This window comes from Phodopus roborovskii, unplaced genomic scaffold (genome assembly GCF_943737965.1).
Source record: "Phodopus roborovskii unplaced genomic scaffold, PHOROB, whole genome shotgun sequence".
NCBI classification, from domain to species: Eukaryota; Metazoa; Chordata; class Mammalia; order Rodentia; family Cricetidae; genus Phodopus; species Phodopus roborovskii.
In genome coordinates, this window is record NW_026126487.1 from 1,147,875 (window position 1) to 1,172,114 (window position 24,240).

Sequence of the window (24,240 nt, forward strand, 5' to 3'; positions counted from 1 at the left end):
CTGAAGCCCAGAGAGACAAGTAGAGCTACCCAATAAAACCCTATTTCAGAATTTAAAAGGAAAGGGCGGGGGGGGGGGGGGGAGAGGCAAAGGACTCACTCACAAGTACCATCTCTTGCTATCTCACTTCCTCTCTTTCTTCTAGTTTTGACTAACTGTGACCTAGAAGACCACCATAATCATGCCTCCTGTTATAAGCAATACACAAATGTGGTCTTAAAATCCGAGAGTAAATAAAGGTATAAAATTGAGTCCCCTCTGACCATTTATATTATAAAGACAATTGTCGTTAAGAGTTTTTCACTTATCTTTTAGATTAAGAACAAAATACAAAACCACATTTGTGTTTTGTTTTTTAGTTTAGATAAGTGAGACCATGGAGACTATTCTTTCACCTCTCCCCCACCCCCCATCCCCCGCCCCGTCTATCAGACATGCTGGGAGTCCTCCAAGGCTGCATGGCCCACTCGGATGCACTGCCTTTGACAGCCAGGTGGGTCTGCCTTTTCCAGGGATCCTATTGATGGGTATATGGGTTTTCACAGATGGCTCGATGTTACCCACTTGCTTAAATGAGCAACCTTGTACATATGTATTAGAACGTGTTTATAAGACTATCCACATTATGAATTCCTAGATTTGGAATTTTAAGTCAGAGAAAATATTCAATTTTAATTGTAGGCAATGTTGCTAAAAATCTCTTCAAAATGGCCTTACCAACTTAAATTTCTGCCAAGAGTTGTAACCATATCTCATTAGTCTGGTAAGTGCAACCATCTGTCTTTATTAGGTTTTGATTTTTAATTGCAAAACATGGCTGACTATCTTGTTGTAGGAGGGTTGGCAATTTATATTGATTAAATTCCTTCTTTTGGGTGTGTTTCTGTTGGTCTGATTGCATAGCCTGTTTTGGACTTGAACTTGTGCTACCACAGCCTCCTGACTACATTTGTTCACTGGCATACCAGGACAAATGTCTTTTGACATTAACCAATGAAAATACAGGAAGATGCTGATGTAAAATCTTCATCAAATGACATCTCTGCTGCTACCTGGAACCATTACTTAAGGGTTCCCAAGGGCTTGGAAAAAACCCAAGTTCAGTGAGCTACATCAAGAGTTTACATGGCCATCACACATGACCAAGGCTGAGGTTGTCTTACAAATACAGTTGAGTAAAAACCAATGGTTTCTCCTTTCCACTTAACTTGTGAAACAATAGTGGGCAGACTCACCCAAAAAGAGAGATTCAGGGTCCTGAGAGAGGAGAGATCTGGTCACAGAGAAATGATTTATGGCTTTGCAGATTATTGTTGGGATGCTCCAGCAGCATGTTGAAAGAGAAAAGCAGACACTAATAATGTATTTTACCTGAGCTTCCTAATCACACCACTATTTTGAAGCACTTCTTTTTTTCTGTATATTAGGAATAGGTGTGACTGGATGGTGGCAGTGACATGAAATGATACTTCCAGCCGGTGTACAAAAACAGATGTGGCCCATTTAGTCCCTCACCTATAATTAAAGGACTTTGCCCATCATTACACCCAGCCATGGATGACAATCACCTGCAGATTTTTCAGTGATTTCAGTGCCTGGACCTTACTCCAGACCCACTGAGTCAGGACTGATGACCAATGTCTTTTTATGCTCTACTGGCCTGTAGCATGTAGACAAATGTGTGGGCTTCTTCATTAGGAACAATGAACCTCTAGGGGCTAGCAGAATTCTCAGTGCCTTCCTGAAGGTATTAGCTAATGCAGGAACCACTGTCCTGAAGCCTCATGAGTATTCATTTTTTCAACAATCTGTCAAGTCTGTGTTTGGCCTAGAATCTATTAGGACAGTGTACATGTATGCAAAGGAACCAGCTGTGTGGGACACAGTGGCCAGTCTATATCTCAATTCCTGAGGGTTCCTGAAACAATGAATATAAAAATAAAACAAAAGCTTCTCTTATCCTACTAACAGAAAGGGAAAGTCAGTTCAGCGATTTAAGAGTCTTTAAGATACACTTCTGTACTGACCCATGAATTCCACTTTCAGAAACCATGCATCGGGAGAAAGATGTAGGCAATGGCTGGGAAAGCACTTAGAAGCACTGTTTCTCATATATTGAAAACAGTTCCTCTGACGAGCACTAGCTCAAGTTTCAAAACGGAGTGCTCTACAGTCATTTAAACTAATACATAAAAGACTAATCTATTGATGTTATGTGGGCGGCATAAAAATGTTCAAAATATATTTTTCAGTAAATTGGCAAGTTGTAAAGTGTGTGTGTAGTAAGATCCCGTTTCTTTGTAAATGATGTCATAGCATTTTACTGTCACTTTTTTGATCAGGGCATGGTGGTGCACATCTGTAATACTGACTCTTGGGAGACTGAGGCAAGGTAAGTTTAAGACTAACCTGGGCCACCTGATGAGTTTTAGGCTAACTGGGTCCCAGTAGTAAGGCTCTGTTTCTGTAAGTTAACAAACAAATCAAGAAGAGCCTCCTTCCAGTTACAGTTTTAACCACTTTGTCAATATTACCACTCATCTTTGCGAACCCATGGATGCTATTTGGTGCTACTTTGTTTTTAAAAAGCACCAGGATTCACAGAGGTTAATAATATATACCAAATGACCATAGAGTCAGCCAGTGGCACAGCTGGTCATTCAAACCCACAATTACCGAGAGCATTTGCCCAGTGGGAGCAATTGGGGAGGAAAGCCGGAGTCTCTGAAGCCATGCAGATCCTGCCTGAGAGGATATTTTCTCTGTTCCTATACACAGAAGATGCAAATGAGCAAAATAAGGATGAAGGACCACAGTGCAATCGTGCGCATAGGAATTCCACAGGGCAAAAGTTCTCTCCAGTTGGAGAGAAACTGAACAAGCATTGATGAGACAAGCCTCTATGTGCAGAGGTCAGATGTCACTGTAGAGACATGTTACCAGTAAAGTGCTAAGAACCTAAGCCATAAATGGAACACTGGTGTTCCTCCCTTTTCCCAAGTCTCAGAGAACACTGTGGAAGCTGGGCCAGAAATGGTGTAAGAGCATGAGGAAGGGGGGTGGGGTGGAGGAGAACACTCTATTCCTGGCAAGGCAAGGTCATAACATTCTTGAACTCACAAAAGCTATGATTGTCTGCTTAAGGTCTGCACAAGATTGGGTCCATCAACATCCTATCATTGCAGGCTGGAGGTAAGGAGGGGTCTCATGGGGCCCCATCTCTTCCAGAAGATCTATAGACTGTTAGTGGTTCCCGAAAGTGGAGAGACCTTATGTTCAGCTGTGTAGCTGCTGGAAACATGCTTGTGATCCTTTAAGCTGAAGAAGACTCACTGAGACAACAGCACAACCAAAAAGGGTAGAGAGGAAACTATTTGAGAAGAAGAAAGTAACTGGCATGAGAGGAAGACAAGAAAGAATAATGGGGGCAGGGTGTAGGATTAAAGGACATTACACGCATGCATGAAGATATCATAATGATACCCATCTTGTGTATAATTAATATATGCCAATAAAAACATTAACATTAAGTTAGGCAGCAGTGGATCACACATTTAATCCCAGCACTTGGGAGGCAGAGGCAAATATTTGTGAGTTCAAGACCAACCTGGTCTACACAGTGAGTTCTAGGTCAGACTCCAGAGCTACACAGAGACACCCTGTCTCAAAAAAAAAAAAAAACCAAAACCAAAACCAAAAAACATTAACAATAAAGAAAGACATAACTGTGAGCAAAAGAGAGAAGGGCAAAGAAGCCAATGAGAGCTGAGCCTGGGGTACTGGGTGTGGCTAAATAGCTACCATTTACACCATACCGTAAAGAGGAGGGTGTCTACAGAGGAGCATTCTCTTGGCCCTCCTTGTTCTGATGATGATTAGACAAAGGCCAAACATCTGAGCATTCTATTTATTGGTGGAGAAATGGCACCTCTCAGGACAAGGAAGTATTCAGAGTGGAGTGTTTGGAGTGCACAGGAACTGAGATGCTGAAGGTCCATGATTGTGTTGCACTGTCAGGGAGGCCACTTCCCTTTGGGGGAACTAGTTGACTGAAACATGTATTCATGTCCCTGGCCAAGTGCTCTCCCCTCTGGCTGCTTGCATGGACTTTCTACCTTCCCGTGGCCATGAGCATCCTCCTAGCCAGTGATGTCAGATAGGAATTCTCCCTCAGCCACCAAAGCTTTAGAGGTAGGACTCTTTGACAGAGAACGCCTTCCTCCAGGGTTAGGGATCTCACATGAAAAGGAGCATAGCTGTCTGTGCCCCTTCCAGAAGCACAGTCATTCACACCGGCATAGCACCTCCAAACTGACACCTAATAAAAATGCTGTCAAGGTCAGCACCTGATTTATAACTGATATGTAAATATGTGCTTCTGAAGTAATAGAAGGTACTAAAACCAGAAATTAAAATGGGCTCCATTCAGCATGTGAAGAAGATCACTCCATTTTACTCTCTTCAGGGTTCTGTTTTTAAAAAGATCCTTCCTATCTTCATAGACACCCTTTCCTTATCACTGACAAAATGAGGTTAAATAAACAAGGTTTCACCCTGCATTTGCTTCTTTTAACACATGCACTCAGTATTTTCACAAGTTCACACTTACAATTGTAGCACAGGGCTACATTTGAGCCAAGAAATGACTGTCTCTCACAATCTTCCTACAGCCAGACCCTGAAATTAATGAGTTTAATAGCAGATTTTCTTTTCTTCCCCTGGACACTAACCCCTTTCTCTCTCTAGATATAGCATATGATATCTGAGACTCATCAGGAAATTATGCATGGGCATGGACCCGGATTGGAAAGCCTCACCGTGGAAACTGCTCTCCCCACAGTGAGGACTCCTGTAACTTTTTACCCTCTTCATTATTGCAGAATATAATTCATTCCTCTCTAAGTTCAAGTTGCATATTACAGCACATTAATGTTGGTCCTCCTTTATAGAAACCTATCATGTGGTTCGCATTCTCATTTATAACCTAAATTACTTTTATTTCTCCAGCCATTTCACCTAACTACTTTGAATCAAACAGGAAAATGATCCCATATCCCAAATTGCTGAATTATGCTCTAGAAAGAGTTGGCTGGAGTATATCAGCCATTTGTAAGGGGATATCCATCTCTGGGGATGGTGCCCCTCCTAAATTTATAACATCATGTTTTGTCAACGCTTCCTTCTTCCATCTAGAAGTATCCCCAGAAGTGGGTAGAACTGAGGACCAGCCTTTCTCCACATAAATAGACAAGCAAACATATTTACAAGAGAGAGGAACTGAATTTATCTTAAGATAAATCTTAGTTTTTGCAAGCCTGGTGCCTGCTTATCTGTCTTTGTCCTGATTTGTTTGGCTGTGACCACTGTACAACATGGCCTCCTTTCTATTCCTTACTGAAATATGTCCTCTATATGTTCTGTGTACTACTTCCCAGAGCATTCCACCCTGCCCATTGCCTTGACACTTTTTTCAAATTCCATTTCATCAATGGGTTCTTCAGAGTGCTTTCCCAGACTTCTCCATCAGACCATTAGCTCTAGTATATAATCTTGGCCAGAATGATGAACTGAAATGTGTTTGACACACATACTGCTCTCTGCCTCTTTCTCACACTTTAGGTCTATGATTTTTGTTTTCCTTTACCATATCAACCTTTGTAGGCTAGAAAGCAAAACTATACTGCCTTTGCAAGCATTATAATTCCATGGAAAGTAAACCATTGCATCTAAGAGGAGATGAATGGCAAGGGTGGAATGGAGTAGGAGTTGGGTGGTGGGGCATGAAAAAAAAAATGAGAAACCCTGTAAGCTGTGGATGCCTCTTCTTCCAGGCAGCCCCCAAAGAGACAGCAGTACACCCAAAGGTACTTCTGCAGTATTTCCAGAGAATTCCTCACGTGGCCAATAGCATCATGTTTCTTCTCCTTGAGACATTCCTACACCAAACAAAACTGATAAGAAGCAGCGATGGAAACCAGAGGACTCTTTTCATTACCCATGTCCTATTCAAACAGCCCGTGTCTAAAGTGACCAGGAAGCAGGGATGGCTTCAATGTTAGGGTAGAAATGGAACTTCCTGGGTGCCCAGACATGCAAGAACCAAGAGGAGTTGAAATGGAGCATACAGTAGGTTTTTTATATATCCAACTTTAGGGACTGCTGCTCAAAATTAATTTTTAAATTCTCTTTCTGGTTCTAACTTTTTAAAGTTTTATTCAGTTTATTTTTACATGATTTACTTTACTCTCTCTCTCTCTCTCTCTCTGTGTGTGTGTGTGTGTGTGTGCATGTGTGTACAATAAGGGGCCATCAGATCCCCTAGGACAGTTACAAGCTGTTTTAAGCCACCCCATGTAATTACTGGGAACTGAACTCTTGTCTTCTGCAAGAGCTGTGTGCATACTCACTCTCTCCATTCCTGTCTTCTAACTTTTAACTCACCTATATTTTTCAACTTTTCAAGTGAATGCTTTTTTTTTTTTATGGACACCTTTTTCTCCCATCCAAGTACTAACCAGGCCTGACCCTACTTAGCTTCCGAGATCAGAAGAGATCAGGTTCATTCAGGGTAGTGGCCATAGACAACACCTTTCTTTCTCTTTTCATCTCTTAGTTCCATGAAGCCATGCTTACATCCCCAAGGCTGAGTGCAGAGCCCAACCCACCACTGATGTGTAAGTATAAATTCCTTTCTCAGATGTCACTGCATACAGTAAAGTACACAGCTCTTCTGGGAACTTTTAGAGGAATGTTCAGACAACGGTCTATCACTATTGTAGCAAAATCTTCATCAAGGTATGGGGAAAAGTCATCACCCCAGAAAGTCCTCTTTGCCCTATCCAGTTTTGCCCATCTTTCCATCAGAGGCAAAAACTAGTCTGGCTTCTAGCCTCAGCCTCTATGTCTTCTGTCCATTCACTTGCATAAATGGAATCATATACTAAGCAATATTTCATATCTTGATTGACTTGTTCTCATCATGTCTTTGAAGCTTACTCCCATCTCTGTCTTACTTCCTCTGCTGTATACTATCCTAGTTAACAGGTATATCTCAATTTGTTTATCCGTTTTCTTGTTTATGAACTTGTAAATTGTTTGGATTTTGTTTTCTTTCTGGTTTATTGAAACATGCCATTATGTAGCCTAGGTGGGTTTTAATTCCAAAGCCCTTCTTCCCTTTCCTCCTGAATGCTATATTATAACTATTTTGAATAAAATCACAGTAAACATTCAACTCAGGTCACTCTGCACACACACACGCGTGTGTACACATACACACACACACACACAGACAGACATACACTCACACACAGTAGTTTTATGGTAGGCAGGCAGAAGCAGGACTGCTGAATTATAGGGATTGGTATATAGACAATGTTGTAATATACTGCCACATTCCCAAGGCAATTGTGTAATTTCATGCTTTTACCTATCAAATATGCAAACAGCTTAATTGTGCATCCTTCAAGACTGGGCATTTTCAATTGTGTTGATTTTTAGTGAACATGTACTAGCTTCTTATGTTTTTAATATAAACTTGAGAACAGGTTTATAATGCTAAGCAATTAATTGTTTGTGTGTTTGGTAGCATCAATATATAATCTCTCTGGAGAACTGTCTAGTCTTTTGCTCCTTATATATTGAGTCATTTATCTCTGTGCTTTTCATTTCCTACACTTTACACATTCTGCATGTGAGTACACTGATATATATACATATATGTGTATATATATATGTATTAATATATACATACATACATATATATATATACATATACATATGGGGTTCCTTGTGAAAACCACTATGGAAGTTTTTTTTCTTCTGCAGTTGAACGTTTTTATTTCTGTAATGGTAACCATTCGTAGTGAGATTTTAAAGTTTTGATGACATCATATTTAGTCATTGTCTTTGATTGTTTGCATTTTGAGTTCTGTATATAAATGCCGTTTCCTGTCTAGTCGGATCACAAAATAGCCACTCCCCACTTAAAAACTTCCCAGCTTGTTTTTCATGTGTTGTTCTGGAATCTGTTTGCAGCAGATTTTTGCATATGATATAAACCTTGCATTGAAGATCAATTCTTAACCTGTATTGACAAGCAACCCCAGCACCATTTGTTGAAAAGGTGTTCCCTGCACCTTTAAACTTACTGCTGTTTGCTTCAAAACCAATTGACTGTGATGTGTGTTCTTTCTGGGACTTTCTTTCTTATTCGATAGAACTACTTGTCTGTCTCTTCATCAGTCAGTACCAGACTGTCTTAGCTACTGTAGAATTATAGTAAGTCTCAAGATAAGTGGAAAACATCTTCCAATTTGATTCCTTTTTAATGTGATTTTGACTATCTGTATTTTTTGCATTTCTCTGTAAACTTCAGTAGCAACTTATCTATCTCTATCAAAAAAGTATGATAGATTTGTGATTGTACTTACATTAAACCTTTATCAATTAATTTCTGTAGAATTTTATATTTTTACAAGACTGAGTCTTCCTCACAGTATTTTATAGATTTAAATGTAGAGATCTTTTGATATTTTCATTCATATTATTTCTTGAAATTTATTGGTTTGGGTTTAAGAGGTTGTTTGTTTAGAGAGAGAGAGAGAGAATGTCTGTGTCTGAGAGAGTGTCTGTGTGGTGTGTGTGTGTGTGTGTGTGTGTGTGTGTGTGTGTGTGTGTGTATACAGGGACCATGATGAACATATAGAGGTCAAAGAGCTTTAAGGAATTGGTTCCACCTTTTTTATTGAGACTGAGCTCTCACTTTTTTCTGCACTGTGAACTCCCAGCTAGCTTGTCCTCAGGCTTCTTGTCACTTCTCTCATCTCTATCTCCTACCTTGCAGTAGAAGTGCTAGAACACTGGCTTTTTATGTGGATTCTGGGACTCTGACTCAGGTGGTGCAGTTTGCATGGCAAGCCTGTGTGTATCCACTGCGCCATGATATTGGCCCCTTGTTTGTTGATTTTTATGCTGTGTTAGTCGCTGTTTTCATCGTCTTAAATACACACATATATCAACTTTCTTATGACTCTGTAGCAAGCAAACACCTTTGAGCCTTAGTTGGATGACACTGGCGTAAGAAGGCCAATGATGCAAGCCCCAGAGTCCACAGTCCAGAAACCCAAGAACTTGAATGTCTGAGGCCAGAAGTCCATGCTTGCAAACTAGAAGAGATTTCAGGCTTCCTTTGTCTTGTTGTTCTCTTAGAGTCTTTGAAAAGTTGGAGAAGGCTACCTATACTGCTTGGAGTTCTTCTTTACTAAATGTCTTAATTCAACTGAGCCATATTTACAGAACACCCAACAGTAGAGCTTTACTAGCTCTCTAAACATTTCTTCACCCAGCTGACATGTGATAGTATGTGTACATGTGTGTGTTCATGTGTGAACTTGTGTATGTACATGCATGTGTCTACATATGTGTGTGTTTGTGTATACAAGTGTGTGTGCCTGTCTGTTTATTCACATGTGTGTGTATATGTGTGCGTACATGTGTTCATGTGTGTGTACGTGTGTTTATGTGTGTCTGTATGTGCTATGCATGTACATGAGTGTGTGGGTATATGTGTATTTGCATGTGTGTATACTGTGTATGTGTATTTGTGTGTATGTCTATACATGTGTGTACATATTGGTGTATGTGTATATATGTGTGTGTGTGTGTATGCTCACATACCTGTTTCTATTGTTGTTCTAAGAACTCATGATCCATACTTGTTAAATGAATAAATGAGGTGGGGTAGCTTGCATCCACCTACCATCTACCCAACCAACCCTTCATGGCAGAACACCATGTGTTTCCCAAACCTCCAGGACTTAAATCAATAGCATGCCAGTGGTACTTTCTGTTACAACTGTTTCTTGGCTTGGGTGCATTTCTGCTCCATCATAATTCAGTTATCTATCCATCGTGCAGCCACATGTCTTCTTTTGCTCTGCTGTCAGAATTGTCTCTGAACATTTAAAGTTCTGCTGAGACCTGGATTCTAGTGGAAACCTGTGAAGCAAGTTCTTTAGAGAACTTTCTATGCACAAAGCTGAGGCCTACCAGATCAGTGAAGGACCTCTTAATTCTAGAATCATCTTTTAATACTATCCGTTAATGCCCTGAGGCAGATACAGAACCACGGCACCACTTTTCTTTCCCCTCAGGGAGGAGTGAGTTTTGGAGTTTACCATCTTGCATTGATTACAGATCTCCAGGCCTTGGTTGGGGATGGGGTGAATTGGGTGAAAGCTTCCTGCTGTGATGAAAATTGAAACAATACTTTATGTCCAATCTTAAACTCTGAGAAAAAAAAGAGATAACAGAAAACTCTGACAAGGAGAGGCTCCTGGAATGTGAAGTATATGTGTGTGAAACAAACTAGAGAAATACACCAGGGCCGCTAATGATAGCTTAGACATTCATTCCTCTCCAAGTTCCTGGTGCATGTTTGCAGTTCAGAGTATACACATAACATGTCATTGCACCTGCTCTGTTTCTACTCTTTGTTAGAGTTGACAAAAATTATGTGGTCAGATTTGCATGGCCTCCTGAAAAGTCAGAAATGCTAGTGTTCATAAAAACAGCAACAGGTACATAGTGTCTACTTAGAAGTGCCAGCTGCTAGAACTCAAACTGCCAACCATTAACAGCTTCCTCATCTCTTGCAGGAACAATGGTCTCACATGCCGAGCAGAGGGTGGGCTGCTGAGAACCGAGGGTGCCTGTTCTCACTAACTCCAGGAAAGGCCTGCTGAGAACATTGAAACTAAGATGTCCCCAAGAACCTCAGCAAATGGAGGACCACTGAGGGTGGGCTGCTTGGGCCTCTCCAGCCCTCTGTGTACACTTGTGTGGATTACAAAAAGGCATCCTTTGTTCTGGAAAGACCTACTTAGGATGCCAACTGCTCTGATTGTATCTGTTTCTTAGAAATCAGAATAGTTCACCAAAGATACAGATATCTCCTCTTGAAATCCTGGGATGAGGGAATTCTGCCCTCACTCCCTCATGGCACAGTGTGCATTTGAGATGGCCACTATGTTCTTCACCCACTCTACTGCAGTCTGCTTCACTCCATGTTGCCCTTCACCTGATTCAACCTGCTGAGCACTGAGGATTTTGAATTTTGCCATTCTTGGGATTTGTAAATCCTTACTCCACCTTCACCTGGCTTAGGAGTGCACCCTGCTTTGTTGAAACAAAGAATGGTGCTTCAAGAAAGATAGTGTTGCTATCAGAGAGACATGTAAATGGGACCCAGAGCAAAATAACCTTGATTCTAAAGAATTCTTTCACTTCTTGCTCAAATGCCACCTATGAGGTAAGGCCCTGTAGGTCCTTTGCCTTTCCTTTAAGGTTTGAAGCAGCAGGAGCATCTCAGAGAATCATCTAGGACAGCTTGTCCCACACACAACCAGAACCATCTGAACCTGAGTGGCACAGGATAGCAAACCAACTCTGAGCCCAACCCCAACCAAGGCAGCTGGCTGAGTGGCAGGCCTACTTGAGACAGGACATGTAACCTAGCCAGATTTCTGGAAATCCACAAAACCAGCCAAAATGGGATGTGGAGCTCTTGCGGGAAGTTCTGGAGCTTTTGAGACACAAGACTTTGCTGCTTATGTAGGGCATAGGTAGGCTTCAAGGGCTCTAGGCTGGCCAAACTTTCTTATGGAGTATTCTATCCATGACTTCCAAGACAATGTAACCAACCACCAGAAGGTCCAAACTTAGGGACCTGGTCACCTGATACCCTGTCCTTCCTCATCATGTTGGATAGTATCCCTTCAAACCATGAGCCAAAAATAAATCTCTCTCTCAAGTTGCTCTGGTCAGAAAATTTGTCAGAGATGAGAAAAATAGTTAACACATACCCCTTGAGAAGAACAGTTGTGTTCATTAGATCTCCAAATGAATTTTTGAACACAGATACTTTGAAAGCCATAATTCAAAGCATAGCTCCATATTCCTAATTTTCCCCCACAGAACACATTAGAGTTATTTTTCGTGTTTCATTGTTCTTGCTTGTGTTTATTTGCATATTGGACAAAGACATAATAACCCTCATTAATAACTCTAAAGCCTCAGGTTTCTAAAACAACAAATGTGTCATTCCATTTAAGGTCCATTATGAATCCGTCAAATGTCCTCTTGGGCTGTTGTCTTCCATGTGATGAATCCTGTAATTTCACAGCAGAGGATCCTTCTATAATCAGCAAGACTAGAAGAAAGGCTCAAAGACTCTAGTAATGAGCTATTGGCTCCTTTCTAAGAACAACACATTTCACCCTGTTTCATTTCACTGGGCAAACTAACATGTTCTTATCTAACTCAGATGAGGGCAGGGAAATGCAGACCTCTCATGTTGCTTAGAGAGGCAACTGAAAGCGAATGCCAACTTTGACATGCCTTCAAAGCTTAGTTTATTTACTTCTGAGGAGAGCATAGTGTCAAGATAAGTCACCAGGCAGAATGGTATTTTGACTGGAAACTTCATGCTAAAGACAAAAAGAGGTGTGTATAATCATTGCACTCGAGTTGGTAATCTATTGCTTTTGTGCACATAGACTTATAATTCTGTACCTACATGCATATTAAAGTTGAACAAAGAGTATAAAGGAGAGAATCACAGGATTTCTTTACTGCTTTCAAAAATGTTTACAAATAAATAATGGAGGAAAGCTAAAGCATTGAATTAGCATCAGAGATAACAGATTAAATTCCTAAAGTGGAGAGATGTAGAAATAATTATAGATAGATACATGCCTATATAATGATTAGTGTATACTTATAGTAGCATATACATTGATATATTATATGCAATAATACATATTAATGTGTATGCATATACATAAAATCTCTGAGCTCTGCTCACTGATAACAGCTACAGGCAGAGGCATTCCAGGTAACAGTGAGCACACCCAGGCACCAGACCTTGATTTTTAGATACAATTACTCATTGAAAGGTACCAGGGTTCCTATAAAAACAATTGATTTTCATGATGAGGCACAAAAATTTTAAAAAATGAGTTTGATCACCATGTATTACCAGAAGTTAAGGAAGTGTCCAAAACACAACAGGGATGGAAACATGCCCACGTGACACAAGGGCCAACCCCAAAGGGCTCTCAAAGGCCAAGTCTGAGCGACTTGAGCAACAAAATTAGATAGATTTGACTGTCCCATGGAGCATATGACACATATGCATAAGTCCATGCAAATGTTAAGTACTTGAATAGGTGAGAGCATGGGGGAAGGGGGAAATCTTGCTTATTGAAGGTTTCCAAATTTGCTATGTAGATACAGCCCAGTCCCTTCCCTGTGAGTATGAGCTACATTTAGTCACTTACTTAAAATCATAGCCTATGAGGATGGGAAAACAGCAGAGAACATAACAGATATATGAAACAAGAGGTAACCATTAATATCACTAGTAGTGAATCAATTAAATATGGTATTACAGACTACCATGATTCATGCAGTAGAGAATATCATATGAGGAGAGATTAAAGTGCAGGTCACAGCTCGGAGATTGTCTTACCTGTGGGCCTCCGTTTCCTCATCTATAAAACGACAGAAATAACAGATCTTTTCCAGAGGATATGCTGATGAAGAGTCAGTGTGATAAGCAGATCTCTAGCAGTAGGGCCTATCACAGTGCTTGATGGGTATTGGGTATTATATATGTTGCTTAATGACTGGAACATTTTCTGAAAAACTAGTAATTGGAATATCGTATGCTAACACCATAAAACATATTTATATGAACCTAGACAAGCCACCACAGTCACTCTGTGTGGTCTTCTGGTATATTCAAGAGGCCCAGTAATCCGAGAGTGCATAAAGTAATTGCTAGTGTGATACAACATGCTGTTTTGCTTTTTTCTTAATGAGTAGAAAGGTATGCTAAAGTGATGATTACAAGTGTAGTATGGTAAATATTTAAGCCAGAAGCAGAGTTATTTATGATCATTATCAAGGATTGCATATTGTACACAGCCAGATGTGTTCTACGTTTTTACAATAGGTAGAACCAGCTCCAGCGTCAACTAATTAGATGTTGCACTACGCTACAACGACACCATTAAGTGGTAGGAACTTTCTAACTGAACCATATCTCTTCTGGATCATAGTTGTACACATAGCTTGTCACAATGAACAGCATGCCAGCATTCTCTACCCTGCCCAGCTCCCAGAATTCAGAAGACCGGTAACACACTTGAGTACATCATTGAGTCTTGATGGGATTTTGTGTGTGTGTATGCTTTAAGCAATTATTTACAAAGTCATCATTACATTTGGAAGTTCCTTGTGTGAGATCATCCAGGCATTTTGTCTTGTATTACAGAAGCCAGAGTATTTACTCTTTCAACTAAATGCAAGGGTGAGTCTTTGGGATACAAAGAAAGGTATGATTAGCTAGGTGACTGACATTTTTAAACTGCTTTGAGCTTCTTCATTAGTAAAATGGGTTATAATTCATTATGCATCTCAAAGGTAATTCAACATCCCATTCAATAAACAGCCTGACACATAGTAAATGATGAATACATGTTTGCTCATATACAATATAACCAAAAGAGAATCTAGCTACTAGTCTGGGTAAACTCTCTTTGATAAAAAGTCCACACAAAATTCTTCTCCCAACCTATCTAATAGAATTCCTGGAGGTCCCGCAGACCTCAGTGGTGAAATGGGAGACAAAGTCCGCTAAGAAGCCATGCTGTTTTGGGATGGAGCTGTGACTAAGCCTGGAGTCCTAACCTTGGCATTTGGGCCTATTGCCTCCAAAACAGCTGCTCCCCCATTGCCTGCCACTCACAGGATGCATGGGTCAAGAGAGATACGTCTGAATGGGTGACCTCTGAGACCCAGGGGTCAGACATGGACTGAGAAGGGGAGGGACCCAAGGAGCAGCAGCTGCTATTTGCTGGACAGCGTCCTCAGGGGACTACTTGTTTAAGTTTCAGTGAAATGATCTTAATTTAGTGGATCTATATTCTATGTTTATTTTTTTCCAGAAAAGATTCAATTTCCAGTTTATTTCAGTAAAGCCCTTGCCCTCTCCTGAGGATGTTGATAGTGATGGAAGTGCTTGGTGATTTGGTCTGATTTGAGAACAATTGTTAGGAATGACAGATATGGCCAGACAATCACAGCATCAACTCCAAAACCTTCCTTCTGCTTTTGTTCCTGGTATATTTTGCTTTATCCACTGAAACAAATGTTAGAATCACACAATCCATTCTCCTCTTCAACCACAGAAATTCTCCCCACTTTTTATCCCCAAATTCAAGCAAAAAAAAGACAATGACTTTATCGGTTTCCAAGTTTGCAGTTTTGGAACCTTCTAAAGACTTTTATGCCTAAGCAGGCTAGTATGTGGATATACACAATGGCTGTTCATTTCCTGTCCCTCCTTTGAAAAAAAGAACATTTCTTAGTGACGATGCTAGTATAACTACTATTTTTATTTCCTATGTTCAGATAGTTAACTTGGTGACATTTAAAATAAACTAATATTTTATTATTCGTATCTGCAGTCATATTTTTAAAATGCACTCAGAAGTTTTTTTTAAAAGCATCTATCTTATGTGTACAATGCAGTGACAAAAAGGAATGGGGCAGCATCATCAATTGGTACCAAAGAATCTACTAAAAAGAAACCAGTTCCTAAATAATACATTGTATAATGATACTATTTATTGAAATACCGATCTACAAGTACTCTAAATTCACTAGATGTCTACATAAAAGTACCCAACATTCTCCAAAAACTGATATGTCAAATCAAGAACAAAGAGAAAGGAAACAAAATGGATGGGAGTCAGGGGTGAATGGCCAAAGGGACCATTTGTAGAGTACACACTGTACTGGAACAGACCATTAGACAGTACTTACTGTTGGGGACTGGCATCCATCTGATTGGCCAGGCATTGGCCCACTGTGGTTGGGTATTTGAGTATCATCCTTGGTCATCAGCCTTGTCTTTACTGTTCAAAAGATTTTAGAAAAACAAATTCACATGTTTCTTTTGAAATTAAAAGGTCATGCATAAGAAAAAATTATATGTGCAAAGCATATGTATTTTTGCTACAAAAAGAGCTCAGAGCATATGGCTTTGCAGTGCAGAAACTTATACATGGATCCATTTCACAATCCATAATTTAAAGCTAAGGAAGTCTTCCATGCTCTTTCCAGACAGACTCAAAATGCATCTGGAATTCTAGCTCTAGCCTTGAAAAGACCCCTCACTGTTCTGAGATGGACTCATGACCTCTTATTCAGGTCTCCCTCAGCTGAACTACTTGGGCAGTGTGCTGGGCAGTTTTATGTCAGCTTGACAAAGTCATATAAGAGGAGGGAACCTCAATTAAGAAAATGCCTACAATGGGGCTGTTGGCAAGCCTGTAGGGTATTTTCTTAATTAGTAATTGATAAGGAGAACCCAGCCCATTGTGGGTGGTGCCACCCTTGGGCTGGTGGCCCTTAGTTCTATAAGAAAACAGATTGAGCAAGCCATAAGGGGTAGGGGGAACGACAATCCAGTAAGCAGCACCCCTCCATGGCCTCTGCATTAGTTCCTGCCCTTACTGTTTTCTATGATGAACTGTTATATGGAACTATGAGTGAAATAAGCCCTTTCCTCCCCAAGTTACTTTCAATCACGGTATTTCATCACAGCAATAGAAACCTGAAGACAGATACTGAGAAGTATGGAAGTAGATCCCTCTAGGGTCATTTTTAATAAGAGGGCTACATTAGCAAGGACTGTTGGTCAGAGTCATTCCTGGTACTGCACAAAGACCAATCCTGAAGAACTAGACAGTAAAAAGTTTAGTGTTTGTGGGACAGATATGGAAATCATTTAACCAGGCCTTTGTAGCGCACAAACATTAATATGGGTGACTTCACCAACACCACCTCAGGTAAGACTGAGGATGACTGCTGGTATCTTGTCTCTTTAAGTCATTACTGGCCCCAAATGTTCAAACCCAGTGCAAGGTGGAGTTCCTGAACTCTAAATAGCATCAACTTATACATTAAGATGTCTGTACAGACTAAAGCCAACATGGTCTGCCTGGCTCACCCAGGACCCCAGATAAAGGACTCTGTAAGAATGTGTGATGTCCACTTCCTCATGTTTTAAGGAAATTTGAGTCCTTGGTATGTATGAATTCACTCTTCCCAAACAGAGAAAACTGTCATCAAGGGAGCCTGCTGGAGAAGAAGTTTTGCTTTTGGATGTGGAGTCTTTATTTCCTTTACGTTGAGTGCTTGTCTTCCTATTTAAGTAGACATACAGAGGACTGAAATGTAGAAGTCAGTTACAAATCCTACCTGGGTTAGGCAGCCTTTCCTGATAAGACCCTATCTATTACAAAGCCCCAGCATCACACAAGGAATCTGTCTTTATCTTAAGTAATAAGCATTATGCCAGTCAATCTTGCGGTGGCAGGTTGACACATCATTAAACCAACACATGAGGATTAAAAAAAAAAATCTCCGTCAAACCATCCCCACTCCTATTCTTTCATGTGTCACAATGCAATAAAGCCAACTTTGATGTCCTGAATTCAGCCTGACCACGTGGATTATTCCATTTTCTCCAAAGTTGCCACACCAATGGAAACGCCACTTTCAAAAATGCTATTGAGTGAGGAGTTCAAGGGAAAGGGAAATGTAACAGGAACAATCACTGTCAAATCCCAGAAAGAACTGTAAGTTGTTTATATTTTTCCCCCAAGAAAAATGAGGAAGATGGGGAAGATCTAAGCATCCGATGAGCATGTTTCTGTTTTCCTTTCGTGCTCCATGCTCCCAATTAAAAGTGGACTCTTCTTTCACTTGAGATGTGCAGTTATTAAACCACGATGTCTTTCTTTTAAAAAAGCAATTTATAGCAGAGGGCCCCACAGTGCTGCCACCTCTCTAAGGTTGCCTATAATTGCTCTAGCCAAAGCTTTGACTAATTAAATCACACAAAAGATTGTTTCTTAGTAACACACCTGGTCCACGCTTTGTGGTTGGCTGTCATTTAAGCAGGGAGCCTCACGCTGCCTCGTGGCATGAAAGGATATTAATCAGGTAAATGGCCATTAAAAGTCATATCAGTGTTTGCTGTGTGGTGATTGTTTCCTTAAATCTTGAACAAAGGAGGTTTCTTTGAAATTTCAGGGCTGCTCTCCAGACACAGGAGAGAACAGCCGCGTGGAAACGCTGTGTTTTTCAGCTTTAGTGAGAAGAGGGCAGAGGGAGCAGAATGTGAGGTGTGGCCAGAAGAGAGATTATATTCTCTTTGTTCCTTGGGGTTGTTTGGGGCCAGGAGACTCATATTGAATAACCTGAAATGGGGAGCTATGAACAGGAAGCCTCGAGACTCCAAAAGCTTCCACGTTGGGGGCCAATGCTGCTAATGAGGCTGCGATTTGGGGAAGTAGTTAGAAATGAAAGTGCCCAGGGAATCAAGTGTTACTTTCATATTACATTAAAAGAGGAACTATCATTCAACATTTCCTTCTATCAACAAAGCACATTTGAGGCTTTGCTGAAGGGACGCTGCACTTGGAGTTGGCAGTATGGCCACAGAGCTTGACTCCTGAGTTACCGGCTGCTTTGCCCTGTGGAACAGTCCTAAATCAATACATATTCATGTAGCCAAGGCCAAGTCTGATGGACCAAATGTCCCGTTCAGGAGGAAATAGAAGCTACATGCTCTTGAATGTGAGAAAGCCACCTGCCAACTGCATTCATCCATAATCCTGTGTCCTGAAACCTTGTTTGCCTTCCATCAAATGGACAAAACTGTCTTGTATTGAGCACATGGCTGTATGCATTCCGTTGGCACTGGAACACAGATTCTAAATTTGGAATCCTACCTCTGGACTTCTATGGTTATGACTATGAGTAAAGTCCTTAAGCCCTTTTACCTTAATTTTTGTTTGTATAAAATGAATAAAAAGGCAAGAATAGCCTCTTATGACTATGGCACACATAAGATGAATGTGTTATATATTTACATGCTATAAAGTCTGATATGTGTGTCTAAACACAAATACAGTGACTAGCACTTAACAATTTCCTCAATACCTGTTATCTACAACATTCTCGAGAGCCCCAAAATCTCCCACAGTATTTCCTCTTATTCAATGGAGCCATTGTCAGAAACTGAAAACCGCTCTTCCGTGGGTTCCCCTTTGTGGTACTGGACCACAAGAGGAGTACAAGCTTGAGTTGGTTCTCAGCAATCAGCATAGAAACTAACTCAAAATAATAGAGTTCCCCATGCACGAGTTCTGACTGTACATTGGAAGACCCCACTTGGACCACCCTTCAGTTGGCTGTCTGTACCTACCTGGGAAGATGGAAGAGACACAAGACCAAAATTGTGATCCTAAAAGAAAAATCAAACTCAGATTTCCCCAAGCATAATGGTATTTATTTGGGGCTGGCAAAGCATGAGAATTGGACTAAGTATACTATGGCATCAGATGGTGTATTCAAAGAGGCTGAGACATAGGACAGTTTTAAAGGTAGTGAGAAGTATTATATCGGGTATTTTGATACAATAATCTTTGGCCTCAAAGATTGTTACAATAGTGATGATCACCCGAGATGTCACAGTTTCCTGCACTGGTGCCTCCCTGCTGTTTTTTGTTGTTTGTTTGTTTGTTTGTTTGTTTTGGTCCTGTGAGGTTTCTCTCGCCAGTGTGTGTGGTGTGAGCAGCCTTTTGTGAGAGTCACTATAGGTACTCACAAGCAAGAACAGTTTATAACCTTGACCTGCCGGAGTTGACAGAAATGATTCCATTTACATTTCACATTCCTTCCAAAGCAGATCCTACACCCCACTGTGTCTGCTGTGGGTTGCATCAGCTAGGGACTTTCTAGGAAGGGATCCCTTGACATCTCTCTTCAGGGCAACCATGGATGCCCACACTAAAAACTTACTGGTATTTCTCAAAAAAAAAAAAAAAAAAAAAAAAAAAAAAAAAAAGAAGAAGAAAAGAAAAGAAAAGAAAAGAAAGAAAAAGCCTCAGTTCCATCAAGATACAGAATTGTGACAACGGACAATGCACACTAGCAGAAGGAACAAACATGCTTAGTGTTTGCATAATCGGAAATCTTGGCTGTAACTCTCACCTTGAAGGTGGCTCTCTCACCTCTACGCCAACCCCACCCCATGCACCATGAGCTTGAGCACCTGCAGACTGCCTTCATCTCCTACTGGTAGGTTGCTATTGTGTAAGATTGGTTCTGGCAACTTGGGATCAGATGACAAACAGAAGCTCCTATAGAACTCTCAGGAGCCCAGAAAACTTGCTATTCCTCAGGTAGGGACCAGTTTCTCACTCTGAGTGAGCATTCTAATCAGCCAACTTGAGGTACCAGAGGATTAACAATGGCTTGGGTGTGGCCAGGGTTTGCTAAACAGCATCTCAGAGAGTAGAAAGCTGAAGAAGTTTGGTTAGACAAAGAGGCCCTGAGACTCTAACACTGGAAGAGTGGATGAGTGTTGCCCAGGAGGAGAAATAGGAAATGAAAGTTGAGAAAAGCAAGATGGGTCCAGGGCTGTCTCCTCAGGGGTCCATTCCCTGCTCCCCTGGTCTTTCCAGAGAAGTCTGATGACTGACCCTTATGATGTCACTAGGACTCCAGAAACACCTATGCCTCAAAGGTTGTTTCCTTCTCACACTGACTACACAATAAAATCACCAGCACTTTTCAAACACCTCTATGCAGAACTCCACCTCCAGAGAGGTATTAATTGGAAGAGACTCTGTTGGAAGTCATGGTTGAGGCCTCTGTCTTGGAGCTTCTATCTGCTTTCACTTTTTAAGTACACTTGTCTCTGAATAGGGAAGTAATTCAGCTTTCAAGAACCTGGTTGGGAAGAGACTGGAGTCTGTTCTGTTGGATGACCAGAGATATACTAATGCATGTACTAATAGGCAGGGTGCTAAGTTTATCTTTGTGCCATTTTGCCTTCACATCACTCCCTTGGGGGATCTTCTATATAAATCTCACCAGCCATGCTGTCATTGCACAAGCTTACAAAATAAATTGCTAAAAAAAGGTGAAACTGGTAGACAATGTTCTCAAAAAAGAAGGCATTCTCCTTGGTTTTATTCTTCCTGCCCACCAGTTTCAAAGACACGCCACCAATGTTTGCATGGACTCTAGTGATGATGACACCAAAACATCACCATTTGAGAAGCCTAGGCCTGCTGAGGAGGTGAACATATCTAGCCGCACAGTGACTGGAAAAGCTCCTCTCACATCCCAGAGGCTCACATAACTCTGTCAACCTGCTTTGATTGGCAATGCCACTTGTGCCTGCTAATTTTCCTGGTTTTTAAATCTGTCGTTTGCTTTACTGCTCAACAGGCTGGAGAAATGCTTAAATTCATGAAGAGTGAATCTAAAACCAATAGAAAGTTAAGAATGCCTTAGTTGTGGCTTGGGGTTGGTACCTTTGGTCCTCAGCACAACGGTTTCTTTTATTATTTGTTAGTGTCTAGAGGTGTCCCTGTACTGCATTCACTGTGTTACCCTTTCCTGTGTTTGTAAACCACTTCTCTTTGTTATTATACTCTGGTCCTCACAGCCATTCAGAAGGAAGAAGCATGATAAGAATGGTTGCTGCTATATATGACATACACAGCAGATGCATGATTCCAGCTTGGACTTTATTAACACTTTGACATAGGATCACATATTAATCATCTTTCGTGGCAGAGCTATATAACACAAAGCACAGCTTTTGGCTATTCAGTATCATATGTTACACATCCTCTCAGCTGCTTTTTGATCCCAACCTCCCATTAAATAAGGATCAAGTTGAACTCCTCACAGGGACCATCGAGGAAGCACAATTGCATGTCAAGGGCTAAGTCAGATGGTGGCAAACCCAAGGCCTCCATCTCCTTGTTGCCCTGAGAAATGAAGGCGGTACTGCCAGGTCTGCTGTTGTCTCAAGGGATAATTAATCCAGAGTTTTGTGTCATGGCCCACTTTTAAGTGATAACCAATCTGTTTTCACTGTCCTTTTCAACCCTAACAGCAAAATTGGTGTGTGTGTGTGTGTGGTGTGTGTGTGTTTGTTATGTGTGTGTGTTGTGTGTGTTTGTTGTGTGTATTGTGTGTGTGTTGTGTGTGTGTACTTGTTGTGTGTGTGTGTGTACTTGTGTGTGTGTGTGTGTGTTGTGTGTGTGTGTGCATCAACCTCATGATCTTCCTTTCATTTGTCTCTCCTGCTTACATCTCATTTCTCTCCTTTTGGTTTGTTCTAGATTGGTACTCACATCATCTTTGACTCAGAACAGCCCAATCACTATCTCCAAGAATATCAAGAAAGAAAATTATCTTTCCTGATGCCTTACCATCCCCTTTACTGTCTCTCTCTACCATGTTGTGCCTTATGCACAATTCTGACACTTAGTTGTGGGCAGGAAGAGTTATATCTGTGTTTCTACAAATAACAAATTTGTTGATTTAAAAAAGTTAAGAAAATGCCCCTATTATGGTATATATACTATAATGCACACATACATACCTATGCATAAATATGTCCTGCCTCTGAAAATATCATCATAACCACAGAAGATCCTATATTAAGCCCATCAGAGAAGGAAAAAACAAGGGTATTTATAAACAACACTAAAGAGTATGGTTCTCTGGACAAAAGAAGTGGGAAGTTCTGAAATATGGATATTGAGCTCCCGAAGCCCATTTGTTCCTCCTCCTCTGGATTTCCACCATTGACCCTATCCTGGTAGATCATCCTGGCTACAGTCACAGGACACGGACATGGGCTACATGTTCCATGTGCCTTTGTTGCTTTCTGATTCCTCCTCTATTCGTCTTTCGTGGAATTTCCTTGCTGCCTCAGCCCCAGATTGCTTCCTCCTCCAAATGTGTAGTCTTTATAATCCCTCCCTCCTACCTCCACACCTTGCTACATCCATTCTTTTCTGCCTTAATGTGTGGTTGCTTCCCAAAGAAATTATCATTATGAAAAGTACTGTTTAAAACCTGTTGTTTTGATGGAGAAAATGGGAATTATGAGATCAAGAGCTTCATATTCGCAGGAACAAAGTTATAGTTCTTGCACAAATTTAAGGACAGATGTGCATGGCTATAAAATGTAAATACCCCTGAACAAATATGACCGTGGAGTGAGTTTAACTCCTGTTTAAAGCCCTTTGTCTTTCTAGCATACAAACATTTGGAGACTTCTCCTTCGTTCATTCCTTGAAAAGATATTTCTATGCTCCTGCTGTGTGCTGCACACTGATTTAGGTGCAAGAGGCATAGACACGAGCTTGAGGCAGTATTTCTGCTCCTGTTCCTGTTGTCGACTTGGCCTTGCACTAGAACAAGGAAACAAATCCAAAGGGCAATCGGGTCCGTGAGGACAAAAGGCCAGCAGCTTAGAGAACACCTGTACACATAACAGAGGGAGTGGGTGACAGAATGCAAGCAATGCAATGCACAAAGCCACTCACACAAAAGGATTGGGTCCTGAGTACCACTGTTTGTTTTTCCACTTACGTGGTTGCTGATAGGCCCTGGATTCTGCTGGTTGCCCAACTTCACTCTTAACATGTTAACTGAAATGCAGCCTCCAGGGATGTTCACAGTCATGAGTGAATTCTTCCAATATATCTACCCAGACCAAGAAACTGAGCTCCTCAGTAATCTCTCTGCCCAAAGAAGCCCAATTGGTGGGTGTTGTTTAAAGTTTAAAGTTCTCATTTTATCACCACAAATCGGTTTTTGCCTGGTTTTTAATTTATCTAAATGAAATCATAAGTGATGTTTGGGGAGCAGGGTGCATGCCCGTTATTCCACACTTGAAAGACTGAAGCAGAGGGATCATGAATTTAAGACTAGTTTGAGCTTCTCTAGTGAGTCTGGATTCTATCTACTTGGTCATCCTTTACTCAATGTGCTGAATCTTTTTACTCCATCCTGCTTTTTCTTCCTAGTCTGCTTACTATTAAAACTATTGCTGTTCACTGAGATGAGAAGTAGATACAGGCTCAGGCCCCTAACCAGCAAGCTGTCTGTAACTGACACCCAGCACTTGGTGTTTGGATCTTCAGACTGGAGGTGATCAGTCTTTTGTAACTGACAGTGTGAGTAGCTCATGGGATAGAAAGGTCTATTGTGGATGATGCCATCTGTCTCATTTGGAAGTTGTGTATGTACCAGGCCTTGACTGGGCCCCTGTTCACCCTGTGGGTG